The following is a 12,538-nucleotide window of genomic DNA, read 5'->3' on the forward strand; positions in this document are numbered from 1 at the left end:
TCCGCTCGCTTCCGGGTCTAAGGTGATATACATGTTGTGACCCGGGAAGAACTGTCTTTGTTGATCACCTCCGTCATCACCGCCTACACCACCTGCTCCAGCAATAGCAGCCATATCTGCAACAAACAGGTTAAGTTAGATAAACGTCAAAGCGAATCACAAGTTCGCCTGTTACCATGAGCGAAGTTGTGATCAATTCTGTATAGGCGAAGTTAAAGGTGAGGCGAAGTTGGGAAACAACATCGCTTCAACTTGAACTTCGTCTGAAAATAGTTAAGTAAAATGGTCCAGGCGAAGTTACGGATAACTTCGCGTAATCACAACATCGCCTCATAAACTGTTTCAAAATCAAAAATCAGGCGAAGTTAAACCTCAGGCGAAGTTACGGATAACTTCGCCTAAACTGTAACTTCGCCGAATTCGAATCGGCAACAGTTAAGGTTGTTGAACGACGTGTAGATGATGATTTCGGAGATCGAGGACTCCGAAATACATGATTTTATGAGGGTTTATACGTTCAAGTGGTTTACTATCACGTAAAAACAAGTTTGAAAATCGGGTTTTTAGGTTTCAAATAACCGAGGTCACGAAACGGGTCGTATCGACCTGTGATAATCATTAACGACAATGATTATACGAATATGGAACCCTACACACCTTGAATCGGATTAGAATCGAAGACAAGATAACACAGATTGATTGATGAAATCGAATCGATAAGTTCGCCTAGGTTTCTGTGAGTATAAGTTCGCTTGGTTTTGAAATAAATGAACAGTTTGACCTTTAAAGTCCTTTATATAGGGTCACAGATGTATCGGCGAAGTTGTGGATAACTTCGCCTATAAGGCGAAGTTATGCAGAACTTCGCTGATATTAAAATTTTTGAAAACAAACCCCATAATTTGAACAATTTGCAATTAGGTTTTAAAACATCCTTTAAAGTGTTAAATGAAACGATCAAGACCAAGTAACCAGGTATAAAATCAAACAATTACAAAAGTAACAAAAATTTGAAAAATTAAAGTACACGGGATCAAATTTCAGTCTCGATAGGGACTACCATGTTTTGGAAAAGATCCGAACAGGAATCATACTAATTTCGTGACTGTCACACAGATCCGTGTTCAGCTGTATTATGACATAAAGAAACAGGTTGTAAGCAGGTAATATACTTAAAATGGTTTTCATCGTTTCTGTGATACGAGTTAGGTTCAATTAAGCTCAAAACTTAAGTGGGCAACAACTCAGAGATTATGATGCCTCCTATCTATTCTCAAGGCGTATTTGGTTTTCCCCAAGTCACCCCGAATTGACCTCAACCCGTAGTGTCTGATTAAGTAGTAATTACTCTTCGATCTTAGACTCTGTTTCCCGTTCACCTTCTTGTGTCTTGATTATTATCATTATGAACTCTAGAATTTTTTTTTTTTTTTAATCTAACATATATATACACAACTTCAAGTAGAAAATAACTGCAAGTCCCGAATCTGGATCACTGCAGTGTCTTGACAAGCTATCTTCACGGGAATCAGAACACTCACGGGCTCGTGTATGACTGGGTAATCGCTTTTCTGCCTACCATTCAGAAAGATATGTATGAAGACATGCACAACTCTTAAGGAGTTTCCACGTAAAATCGAGTAGATTTAGTTAGTATCACTTCTACTTTTACGCACCATAAAAAGCTACCATGACATACAATGACTGTTCTAAAGACTTTTAAGCCTAATAACTTCGCTAGTTAAGCACACAGAATCAGTATATCTATCACTTTCCAAGGTTGGATCAATTTTCTGTTAAACATAGTAAAGTAACTTCTTACGAAGTAGTAGACTTGAAAAATAATTTCATCTCCCGAAAAGAAAAATTTAACTTCTATCGCCCCGACCAAATCAAAGTCTTCAGGTTAACGGCTATCCCGAAGATCCAATGGATCAGCTGGACCGACCACATACTAGTATGTGTCCTTCTAACTAAGTATGATCGACTAATTTTCAGCGAAAGAATGAAAACTCATCATAAACCGCCCCGGTCACTTTCAGTCATCTGGTTAATGGCTATCCTCATATTCTACAAGTAGAAATGAGGACCAAACATATCCTAAGACATGTCCTTCAAACTGAGGCAACTGACATAGTTCTAAGCGATAGTGACGGGTTTTTTTTTTTTTTTTAATCAAAAACACAAAGCATGGTTACTCGGGATTGATCATCCCATTCAGCTCAACAAGGTTTTGAAATCTAGTTTTGTCAAACGCTTTCGTGAATAAGTCAGCGAAATTATCTAACGTATCAACCTTTTCGAGCTCAATCAGCTTCTTCTCAGCACAATCCCGTATAAAATGATGACGTATGTCAATATGTTTAGTTTTACTGTGCTTCACGGGATTGTTAGTTACTGAGATAGCAGCTGTGTTATCAATGCAAATAGGAGTAAGTGAGAAATTCAGACCATAGTCGCGCAACTGTTGTTGAATCCAAAGAACCTGGGAGCAGCAGTTGGATGCTGCCATGTATTCTGCTTCACAGGTTGAAATTGCGACTGAAGTCTGCTTCTTGCATTGCCACGACACCAATCTGCCACCAAGAAACTGACATCCACCAGTTGTAGACTTCCGACTCTGATTGCACCTTCCATAATCAGAATCTGTGTAAGCGACTAGCTCCAAGTCTCCTCCTCTCGGGTACCACAACCCCAGCTTCGGTTTGCCCTTGAGATACCGCAATATCCTCTTCGCACCCTTCAAATGAGATTCTTTTGGGTTTGCCTGAAAGCGTGCACAAAGACAAACAGCAAACATTATATCAGGCCTAGAAGCAGTTAAATACATTAAAGAACCTATAATAGCCCGATATTGGGTTGGGTCCACGTCTGCATCGTTGTCTGAATCAGCACCCAATTTGTGATTGACGCAGACTGGAGTATCATATGGAGTGCTGTCCTCCATCTTGAAGCGTTTGAGAACATCATGGACATACTTCGTCTGATGAACGAACATCCCGTCTTTCTTCTGATCAACCTGCAATCCTAAAAAGAAAGTTAGTTCACCCATAGCACTCATTTCAAATCTCTTCTTCATGACGGCCTCAAACTCCTGACACATGGCGACCTTTGATGCAGCAAAGATAATGTCGTCCACGTAGACTTGCACCAGCAGAAAGTCGCTTCCTTTTCTCTTGAAGAACAACGTGCTATCAATCTTACCTCTTTCAAACTAATTCTCAAGCAAGTAATCGGATAACGTTGAGTACCAGGCACGAGGTGCCTGATGTAGTCCATACAGCGCTTTAATTAGCTTGTACACGTGATCGGGAAAGTCAGGGTCAGGAAAACCCGGAGGTTGCTCAACATACACAACCTCGTCGACTTTACCGTTTAGGAACGCGCTCTTCACATCCAACTGAAAAACTTTCTTCTCCTTATGAGCAGCAAATGCCAAAAACAGCCGAATGGCTTCCAATCTTGCCACAGGAGCAAATACTTCATTGTAATCAATCCCCTCTTGTTGATTAAAGCCTTTAACAACCAGCCTCGCCTTATTCCTGATAACAACCCCTTTCTCATCTCTCTTACATTTGAAGACCCACTTCGTGCCTATCGCATGCACATTTCTTGGTTTTTCAACCAAATTCCATACTTCCATTTTCTTAAACTGAGCTAACTCATCTTGCATGGCTTCGACCCACGAGCTGTCCTTAAGAGCCATTTGATAGTTCTTTGGTTCAATCTGGCTGATGAAGCAGGTGTACAAGCACTCGTTGATTATGCCTGATTCTTTAATGCTTGTGTAAACACAGGTGTGCTCATTCAAGCCTTGTCTTGTTTGTACACCGGCGGACGGATCACCTATCACATTCTCCAAAGGATGATCTTTGTGAATTCTCGTAGTCGCAACCGAACTGACATTCAGATTATCTTCCAAGTTCGAAGATAGCTCATCCATGGTTGATTGATGTTGAGAGTGAAACGGATTGATGAATTCCTCTTCAGTAGAGGCAGCAGGGGTATTGACAGCATTTGACGAGGAAGGCTGACATTCATCATACTGTGGTCTTTGCACCAAAGTGTCTTCCTCATCGCATATCATCTTCGTAGCAATTCTTTCCTCAGATTCTGCAAAATCCAGATAAGGTATGTTAAAAGATTTAAAGAGTCTATCATAGTCGAAAACCCCAGCGGGTCCCGTGCTTGGTTTTGGTGATTTGTAACTTGTGATATCAGTGTTACACACCACCTCAACCTTGCTGGTCGATGTATTGAAGACCCGTCTGTTGGGAGTCCCAACAACGTATCCGACTAAGATTCCTTCGTCGGCTACTTCACCAAATTTAGAATTGGTCTTTAATATCGAACATGGGGACCCGAATGGTTCAAGACCACTCAAGTTGGGCTTTCTCCCATGCATTAGTTCATAACATGTTTTATTTAATCTTTTAACAGTTAACACTCTATTAAGGATATAACAGGCTGTTGCAACAGCTTCAGCCCAAAACACCACAGGAAGTTGCGAATCAGCCAGCATGGTCCTGGCTCCTTCAATTAAAGTTCTGTTCTTCCTCTCAGCCACTCCATTTTGTTGCGGAGTATACGTTGCGCTGTATTGGTGTTCAATCCCCTTCTGTAGGCAGAAGATCTCCATCTGATAGTTCTTGAACTCAGTCCCATTGTCACTCCTGATGTATTTAACTCTTTTTCCCATAATGTTCTCAACTTTGGTAAACAAATTTATTACCATCTGAACAGTTTCATCCTTCGACTTCAGGAAATATACCCACGAGTATCGAGAAAAATCATCAGTAATCACCAAGCAGTACGATGTTCCCCCTAGACTTTTTACATTCACTGGACCAAAGAGATCCATGTGAAGTAGATCTAGGGTACTGACTATTGAGTTGACCTTCTTGGTGTGATGGGATTTCTTGTGTTGCTTTCCCTTCTTGCATGATAAGCATTTATCTTCGAAGTTGAAATTCTTCAAGGGAACCCCCAACACAAGCCCATTTTTGACAAGGTAGTTCATCTTACGAAGATGAATGTGCCCCATTCTCCTATGCCATAATTCGGACTCTGATTCAGTCACTTTCGACAAAAGACACGATTCTTCAGTGGCCATTTCCGTAGACCTCATATCCATGATATACGTATTCTTCACTCTCGGAGCCTTAATAACAATCCAGTCCTCTGGTATCTTAAAACCAGGATACAACACTATCGCCTCATTCTTCGTGAAATGCACGGTATAATCCTTATCACAGATCTGCGAAACACTCAGCAGATTGTGCTTCAGTTCTTCAACAAAGTTAACTTTCTCTAGCGTCATCTTCCCGTTAGTCACAGTCCCAATTCCTGTGATCTGTCCACCGCTCTCTCCTGCGAAACTCACTCTACCACCTTGAACAGGTTTCCAGTCTTGTAACAATTTCTTGTTACCCGTTATGTGCCGGGAACAGCCGCTATCCACAACCCATTGATTGTTGGCAGCCCTGTTCAACTGTTCCTGCACGATTAAAGCATATTATTAGAATCTTGGGACCCAAGACCTCTTGGTCTTGGGTCGATACATCCCGTACCTTGGCTGTCCAAAGTTAGTATTATAATCATTTCTGTGAGTCCTAACAGGATACCTTCTTGTGGAATGTCTATGAGGCCATCCAAACCGTCTTGAATTACATGAATTATTAGTTATGGTTTGGGTGTTACCATTGAAAAACTGAGATCTATTTCTTTGAAAACCTGGATTAGTCCATTTTCTGAAATTTGATGGGTTTTCAGTTTTATCATTAAATTGATTACTGTTAGCTTTTTCCTCAGATTTTAAAGGCCTCACACCTCTGAATTTTTGCTTCAGAGGGCAATCAGCAACAAGATGTCCTTGTTGATTACATCTAAAACAACACATGTTTTCAACTTTCTTATCAAAAGTTGTCTTAGATGATGAGGCTGTATTACTACCCGTTTGTCTCACATATGGTGGGACATACGGGTTTAGTGGAGACTTCTTTTCAGATGTTTTCTTTTTCTCTCCACTTTTTGGTAATACTTCCTCTTGATTTGTCTCACTCGACTCAGAAGACTTGTCTGAGTTAGATGAGACAGGACTCGGAGCAGAAATTTTAACACTTGCAACAGGCTTACTAACTTCTGGTTCTTTAGCAGTAACTTGAACTGGAACTGTCTGACCATAGTCAACATCGACAGATTTCTGATTACTAGGGTTAAGAGTGTAATTATGATTGAAAGGTGGTGGAACTTCATGATAACCAATTCCTCCCCTTTTTGGAGAACCTTGATCACTAACGAGGTGATCAAGTATAGCGGAGGAATTTCGGAATTGTTCAAGTTTCCTGTTAAGTTCCACCACTTTTACCTGGTGATCAGCTATGTGTTTTTCCCTCTCAGCTATTAGTTTGGTTTTCTCTTCTAGAACTTCATAGCTAAGATCAATCATGTTAATTTTTTCAGCAAGCTTTGCTTTAAGACTTTTAATATCTGTTTCACTAGCTTTAATTTTTACTTTGTATTTATTTTCTCTAGCTTTAGTGAAATGATGATCTTCTTTCAAAGTTTTATATTGCGCATCCAAACTAACAAACTGATCAGTTAGAGTTGTCAGTTGTTCAGACATAAGTTCACACTTAGTACAAGGGAGTTCGGTACTTACCTCGGAGAGCTGGTCTGCTACATCTGCCATGTACGCTTCATTTTCGCCAGTTCCCTTCTCACTATCTGCATTTTCGATGTTTGCCAAGTTGGCCTGTTCAAATACTTCTTCAACATGCAGATTCCAGTTGTACTCTTCGTTCTGTCTGGAAATCATGGCTCTATAGTCATTACCACTACCACTTTGCTGTGTAGATCTATTCTGACTGCGTTCTACACGTTCATTCTTGCATTCTTTTGCAAAGTGGCCATTCTGCTGACAGTTGTAGCAGCGAACCTTAGACTTATCAAACCCTGGCCTCTCTCCGACAAACTTCCTGCCAGTCTTCTTCATGAACCTCTTTACCCTTCTCACTATCATGGCCATCTGCCACTGCAGATCCATCTCCTCCAGATCATCAGCATCGATCTGGTCATAATCTTCATCCAAAACTGCAGGATCAACGATCTTACCCTGAATGTAGTTCTCATACGAAGCAATAAAAGATACATAGAGAGCAAACTGCTGTTCAGCAGATTTGACACTCATGGGCATCTTCGAGTAGTTGTTGTTTGAAACACTTGGGGAATAACTACTCTTGGTCGCTTGAGGTTGAGAAGCATTTGACCCTCCAGCTACATAGCATACATCACCGTTCATATTGAGAGATACATGTCCCTCATGTGTTGAGCTCGCGCCTGACTCTCCCTTAGAGTAATAAGCAGATGATTCCGTTTTCGAACTTGATCCTGAGTTAACCTTTGCCCCATACATACCCGGATCTTGAACCTGATCGGTAGGTGTCTCCTTTCGTACCATGTTCAGTTCAAACGTTCTCAGCTTGTTAACTGCTGTCTCAAGGTCATAGTCAGCAAAGTCTTTATCTTCTCTCATCAACACAGTATACATCTCCCATTTTGGTGGGAGAGCATCAAGAAGCTTCTCAACAATCTCATCTTCTTTGTATGCAATTGAATAGTTGCTGAGTTCAGTCATCAGATGATAATATCTGGTGATGATATCATCAAGTGATTCGTTTTTCAGATACTTGAAGACCGAGAAGTGGGTTTTTAGAAGTTTAATCTTCGAAGCACGAATTCCCACATTGCCCTCAAAACGGTTTTCAAGAGCTTCCCAAAGCTCTCTAGCAGTCTTATACTTTCGGAAGGTGTGAAGTATCTCTTGTGGAAGAGCCATTGCAATTGGTATCAGAGCTTTTGCTCGATTGTGTGGCTCGATTAGGAACCTACACTGAACTACTGACATCATGCACCAACACATTTTCCATTAACATTTTAAATTATTTTCTAAGCTAGGCTTATTTGTTAAACCTAAGTTATTGGCTGGTTTGTTTTAATTTAGATATGGGCTTGCACCATGTGGACTTAGTTAATTCAGGCCCATTGATTATCATGGCACCTTGGGCCCAACTTGCTAGGCCCAAAGTCATCAGGTGACTAAGTGGCCGAGAACTCTTGGCAGAGAACCATGATGACCAAGAACTCATGTTTCACCTAGATCGCTGACCGAGAACCCTTGGTTGACCGAGAACTCTAATCGACCGAGAACATGGGTTGGCCAAGAACCCTCAATCTTGGACGAGAACCCTCAGGTTAGGTGTGTTCAGCTCACCTTTCTATTTTTATAACTTTTACCTAGCTCAGTAACTTTTTTATGGTTCATATCATGAACTTTAACCACCCCTTTTTATTCATACTAACCATTTTACACCCGTCACTATATCATCATCTAGATCTGACCCGTTTTAGGCATAAAGGTTAGACCTTTATAGATTTAAAACATTCTAGGCTAGATCTAGGGTTTCATTTAAGAACCGTTCATACCCATGAGTCCATTTCGTTCAATTTAATCATCAAGCTTGCATTTTTATGATGTATCTAGACCCGATCTACTCTAGGTTTGAGTTTCATGATTATTCGTTCATAAAAACGCAACCTTTAACGTAAAGAACATACCTTTAGACGTTTTTTAGGTCACAACTTGCTTGGTTATGAACTTGAATCATGTATCTAGCTTGGATATCTAAGATCTATCAACAAAAGGCTTGATTTTGGTCTCAGATCTTCCATCTCTTCTTGCGGCCGTAAGTTGTAAGAGAGGTGTGTGTGTGTTTTGAAGGTGTAGAGAGAATAAGATGGATAAGATGGACGGAAATGGAAAGGATTAGGGTTTAAGGAGGTATTTATACACACTTAAGCCCACGGACCTAAGGCCCATCGTTCCTTTTTAGTTCATCATTAATCCCATCCAATTAGCCTACTTATCTTTCCTTCTCTATTGTTTTATTATTTATTTACTATCTCAAGTAAACTTTTCCGCCATAACAAATCAATGTAAAATATTATTACCAGAAATTTCGGGATGTTACAAGGATAATGTGGAGTAATAAAACTAATCAATCTAAACCAAGCACACATTTGCTTCAATTATATAAACCAAACAATTTACTAATTCATAAAACCATGACGAAAAGTATAATCCAAACAAAAATCAAACTTTAACAAAGGTTCATTGATAGCCTAGTCAGTCTATAATGTTTATCCTAGCATCGAAAAATAAAAAAAAAATAATCATAAAGAAAAACATGGTGAAAAACAGCAAAAACATAAGATTAAACGCGATAAAACCTATAGTCTTCAATCTTAATTAAATAACACTTCACCGGTTGATTCATTGCCTTCAAAATTGCCAAATAATGCAATTATTAACTCCAAGAAACTCTAAATTCGGCTCTAGTTCGTAGGGTATTATTCAGGTTAAGATTAAGGGTGTTTATATAGTGAACTGGGCCTTAAACCTGACAAAAAAACGGGAAACCTTATGGAAAAACAGGGTCTAGGTGCTGCGTGACCAGGTCTGGCCTCCCTGGCCGCGCGGCGCAGCGTGCTCATAGGGGCCGGCTTCGGCCAGTCTAACCGGTTATTCTTCTGGTTCTTTCCTGATTCATTTCTGCTTTTCGTTTAAGCATATTTTAACTCACTTTCGCCCCTTTCAACTTCCGGAACCTACAAAACACGAATATGTTAATAGTATACAAATCTTAACTAAAAACGAACAAAAATGAATAAAATATTATATAAAATATACAAGGGAAATATATATAAGTATCAGTATATCACTTACGAAAAACCCGATCTTTTCATTCACCAATCAAGGTGAGTAATCACACTCCCCCTTTTCTATTTTTGTTATGGGGACTTTATGCGTACACAACTTTATTGTTTATTTATTATACAAGTATATACTCAAACATAATTCCACAATATGCAAATTGTGATATTGCTTGATTTGTTGCTAATTGTTATATGACTATGTGTTTTCAGTTTTGATGGTTGATTGGTATCTCATCCTCATCCTTATAGTATGATCTTACGTCGTCCGAGTAAACATGTCCGAATCTAGTGGCATGTTGAAAAAACACTTATTTTATGTTTTTCCATCTGACTTAATACACATTATCACAAGGAATTGTCACACACACACACACACATATCTCAAAACTTGTGATTACTTGCTCAATATTATTGTTGACAAAATATATCTATTTTTACGCATATCGCAAGTGGCTACATGAGATGACTGAAGATGCGAGACATTAGTTATACCTTAAGTTCAATAAAAGTAAAGAACAATTTTTTAGTTTGGGTTTGGTATAAGTTTTGAATTATTTTATTTTGTGGAACTCTTGTGTACAATGATTAGAATAAATAAATTAGAAATTGACACTTGTTATTATTTTTAGTGCATTTGAGTTATGATACAAATTATGCCGCGCCACGACATGTTCTACCCTAGACTGGGGTGTGACAAAACACCTAATTCAAATTACTTAAATCATACTAAATCTGATTGTGCCCTCCTACAAACCAAGAAATGAACATCCTACTTAGTCAAGTCTTCACAAACACCACCAAAATCCACCGTGAGGTGGGTAAAGGTGACATCAATCCAAATCGTAGCTCCAAAATCAATAAGATAATCACATTAATTAGCTATGATTAATAGTCGGATTGTGATTAACAAATTTGAATTCGACGATTAACTAAATAGAATTAAACAATCGAAGCATCTATAAACAAGACGTCGATACATGTGAAAGCCGCACTGTCCGCTAACGAGCCGATTATCTAAGCCAATTGTCAGTTTGTTATTTTTAATTATTATTGTTTTTAATATATTATAAATGATGTTTTAAATAACAAAATATCACTTTTTCTTATATAATAAACATTTTATTATTATTTAAAATATGCTTTTTTTATAAGTGTTTTATTTCTTTATAAAAATGATTCTTGAACCCTCTTCACGCTCATGTCACGTCGAGATAGTTGTTTTTTAATAGTTTTTAGAGATAGTTTGCATTTTTTTAAAATAAATTTCATATTATGAAAGTTTTCTAATATAGCTTTTTAATATACATGAATATGGCCAAACATATATCAATATATATATATATATATATATACATACATGGACACTGATAATAATAAAACATTATTTTTATGATCAAGAAAAATAAGCTTAAAAAGAGTGACATACAAAAAAAAGTAAATATAAAAAAACACTATATAGTTTTTGGTTTGATATTTTAAAAGAAAACTATAAATTGTAAAAAAATGTTACAGGGTAGTAAAATGTCAAATAAAATTTTTAAAAGAATGAAAAGTTTAGGGAATGGGGTATGACAAGTATAGTGTAACATCCCAAAATTTCGAATAATATTAATATTGAATATTTACTCGTTATGACGAAAAGTTTACCTGAGTTAATAAATAAATAGTAAAATAGTATAAGGAAAAGATAAGTAGGCTAATTAAATGAAATTAACCATTGACTAAAAAGTAAAGATGGGCCTTAGGTATATGGGCTTAAGGGAGTAAAAATACCCCCTTAAACCCTAAATCTTTCCATTTCCATCAATCTTATCCATAATATTCCCTACACACTCAAAAACACACATGCACACCTCCATATACGGCTACGAGCTAGAGGGGGAGAATCCAAGGCCAAATCAAGCTAAATATTAATAGATCCTTGATATACAAACAAGATACACGATTCAAGTCCATAACCAAAGCTGCCGTGACCTAAAAACTGTATAAAGGTATGTTCTTGACCTTAAAGATTACGTTTTTATGAACGAATAATCATGAAACTCAAACCTAGAGTAGATCGGGTCTAGATAAATCATAAAAATGCAAACTTGATTATTAAAAGGGGCAAAATGGACTCATGGGCATATACGGTTCTTAAAGGAAACCCTAGATCTAGTCTAGGACGTTTTAAAACCATAAAGGTCTAAGCTTTATGCCTAAAACAGGTTAGATCTAGTTGATGATATAGTAACGGGTGTAAAACGGTTAGTATAAATAGAAAAGGGTGGTTAAAGTTCATGATATGAACCATAAAAACAGTTAATTGAGCTAGGTAATATGATAGAGATGGAAAGATGAGCTGAACACACCTAACCTAAGGGATCTCGGCCAGGACTGAGGGTTCTCGCCCACTTTCTCGGCAAACCCGAGTTTTCGGTTGTAAGGGGTTTTCGGTCAAAATGGGTTTTCGGTCAAAGTGATGGGTTCTCGGTCAAACCCGAGTTCTCGGTCAAACCAAGGTTCTCGGCCAGAACAGGTTTTCGGTCAAATCAAGGTTCTCTTCCTTGAGTTCTTGGCCATCCAGTTTTGTTGGGCCTGAACCTGGTTGGGCCTAAATGCAATAGTAGACAGTTGGGCCTGATTTAACTAAGTCCACAAATGTTAAACCCATATCCAATTTAGACAAACTAGCCCATTATATTAAACTTAACAAACAAGCCCAACTTAGAAGATGATTTAAAATGTTATTGGAAAATGCATTAAGGCAGTTAATGAAAATAAA

Source organism: Bidens hawaiensis, unplaced genomic scaffold, assembly GCF_021521415.1.
Source record: "Bidens hawaiensis isolate Kalapana, Puna unplaced genomic scaffold, B.hawaiensis_p1.1 tig00014429_1, whole genome shotgun sequence".
In the NCBI taxonomy this organism is placed as follows: Eukaryota; Viridiplantae; Streptophyta; class Magnoliopsida; order Asterales; family Asteraceae; genus Bidens; species Bidens hawaiensis.